Here is a 2,625-nt window from a genome sequence, read left to right on the forward strand (position 1 = left end):
GAAGAGATCAAAGACCAAAAGAGTGGAGTCATAAGATGTGAGTCCCTGAACGACTGTGTGGAGCAGTGCCCATCACCACCATTGCTCACCAACCTGTATTAGGCTATGATGTGAACAAGCAATGAATTATTTTGTTTTAAGAAGCTGAGATGTTGAGGTTGATCATTTATAACATGTTCTACTCAGGTTGATATACTTGCAATTTAATTCTGTTGAAAGATAGTAATTGCAGCATTATTTGTAATAGCCAGGGATTAAAAATAATCTAAATGTTCATGAATAAGTCAATTATAGAACAATATGTATAGCATAATCACATTTTTTATAATGAGATCTGCTAATGATATTACCCTATAGAGTGGGACTGCAGGAGGTATGCTTTTCCTGCAAATATATTTTTCAATTATTTGAATAGTTTACAGATTTATCACTTTTATCATCAATAAAAATAATATTAAATAAAAATCATGCGCATAGTTTGGGGACTTAAATTGCCTTGAATACTTCCTAAAGTAGGCAATAATAAAAGCAAATAGTTAATAATTCTTATGTGTAGAAGTGGATATTGGATAGCAGTAATTGAAACAAAACAAATAAAAAAATGACATGTATCAAAAAGGACAGTAGTGTTTATCTTGAGTTGTGAAATGATAAGTTTTATTATTTTTGCTTTGTGCTTTTCTGTGCTTTCCAAATATTCTGCATTGAGCATGTAGTATTTTTGAAATTAGGTAGAATCCTGAAGTGTAAATGTTGCAAATGTAAGCAGAAAATGAGAAAGCTTTCAAATAAGACTACCCTCCTCTCTGTGCTAACCTCTCTTAAACCAGGGCTGCATCTTCCAAAGATATAAAAGCATTAACTTGACCTTGAACAGTTCTTGTACAGTCACACTTTTTTAAAGCTCCTACCCACTAAAATAATATTTTGGCTCACAATGATAGGTCAGAGCCTCAAATAAATGAACAGACCTAGCTAAGTCTTGATTCAGGAACAAGTGATTATTTTAAGAATTCAGGAATCTTCTTTGCTTAATAGATCACCATAGTGTGGCTGTTACAGAGTGAGAAGATAGCAGGTGCTCCTTGATCTGAAAAAGAGGAACCAGGCAAGACAATCCACAAACCGAACTTAAAAAGCAAACTTTCATCCCCTGTGTTTATCAGAGTATGGCCAGTACAAAGGATGGTTCACAAAAGCAATTCCCTGAATAATTATCTGAGAGAGCTAGGGAGCCAGCTCCAAGACTATGACTCTGCTTAAGAACCCAGAGTTAAGAGTAATGGGAGCTCATTTGGGAAGACCAAGGGCAGCAGGCAGACAAAGGCAGGCAGGAGAGGGTCAGCTTTGCTGTCCCACCCATCCATACACAAAAGATGTGCTCTCTGATTCTGGGCACCTCACAGCTAACTCTGAGCTTCCTTCCTTTGAGACTTTGCAGGTCTATCTTGGAGTGATGGTGGAATGGAGAATGAGGAGGACCATTTGAACATGGCCCGTCTTTCAAAAAGAATCCTAAACTGTTATCTTCCAATGAAGTGATATATGCAGAGCCTTTGACAGAACTAAAGTGAAACATTCACTGTAAATTATATGAGGTGTGATCAAGCAATACAGTGAATGTTTAAATAAAAATTTTTATTACAGTAAAATACACATTGCCATTAATCCCTCTCTAACACACTTATCATGAGTTCTTGCCACTTTCTGAAGCAGTTCTGGAAGTCCTCTTTCATGAGTATCTTTAGTTGCACTGTCATGGCTGCCTCGATGTCCTGAATCATTTTGACGTTGGGGAAGAGCCAGATCCGGCCAATAAGATGGATGAGAACGCACCGTAATGGTTTTATTTGACAGAAATTGCTGTATACCCGAAGCGATGTGTGACACGGAGCGTGGTCATAATGGAGGATGATTTAGGGCACACTTTAAAACATACCTACCCTCAACCGTAGCTCACATCCGACTGACTGCACTGAACATGTTGAAACTTGTCACACACTGTTACTAAGGTTCCATGTGCTGCTTCCTGTATTGAAGATCCCTGCCTTTTCATTGGATGGCACTCAGCAGCAGCATTCACCATATTTTATGATCACAATGAAAAGGCTCTGTGTCACACATGGCTTCTGGTATGGCAATTTCTGTCAAATAAAAATATTATGGTGTGTCCTCATCCACCTTATTCACTGGATCTGGCATTGTGCAACTTCTGGTTCTTCAAAGTCAAAATGACCATGAAAGGTAAACATTTTGAATCAATTCAGGACATTAAGGCAGCCATGACGGTGCAACTAAAGACAGTCAGGAAAGAAGACTTCCAGAACTGCTTCAGAAAGTGGTAAGAACGGTGCGATAAGTGTGTTTGAAGTGAAGAGTGTATTTTGAGGGGGACTAATGGCAATGTGTCTTTTACTGTAATGATTTTTTAATTTAAATATTCACCATATTTGTTGATCACACCTTGTACTCCACCAAGAGTCCATCCTACACCACCCAGAGTCCATTCTGTTTTAATGTTCTATAATTTATGTGCTGATCTTATGAGTAGAACAATTGTATTTCATGGTATTAATGCATGGTATTTTGTATTGTTATAGGCATAAATTTATAAAATGTACACAT

This window comes from Rhinolophus sinicus, linkage group LG03, assembly GCF_036562045.2.
Source record: "Rhinolophus sinicus isolate RSC01 linkage group LG03, ASM3656204v1, whole genome shotgun sequence".
Classification (NCBI taxonomy): domain Eukaryota; kingdom Metazoa; phylum Chordata; class Mammalia; order Chiroptera; family Rhinolophidae; genus Rhinolophus; species Rhinolophus sinicus.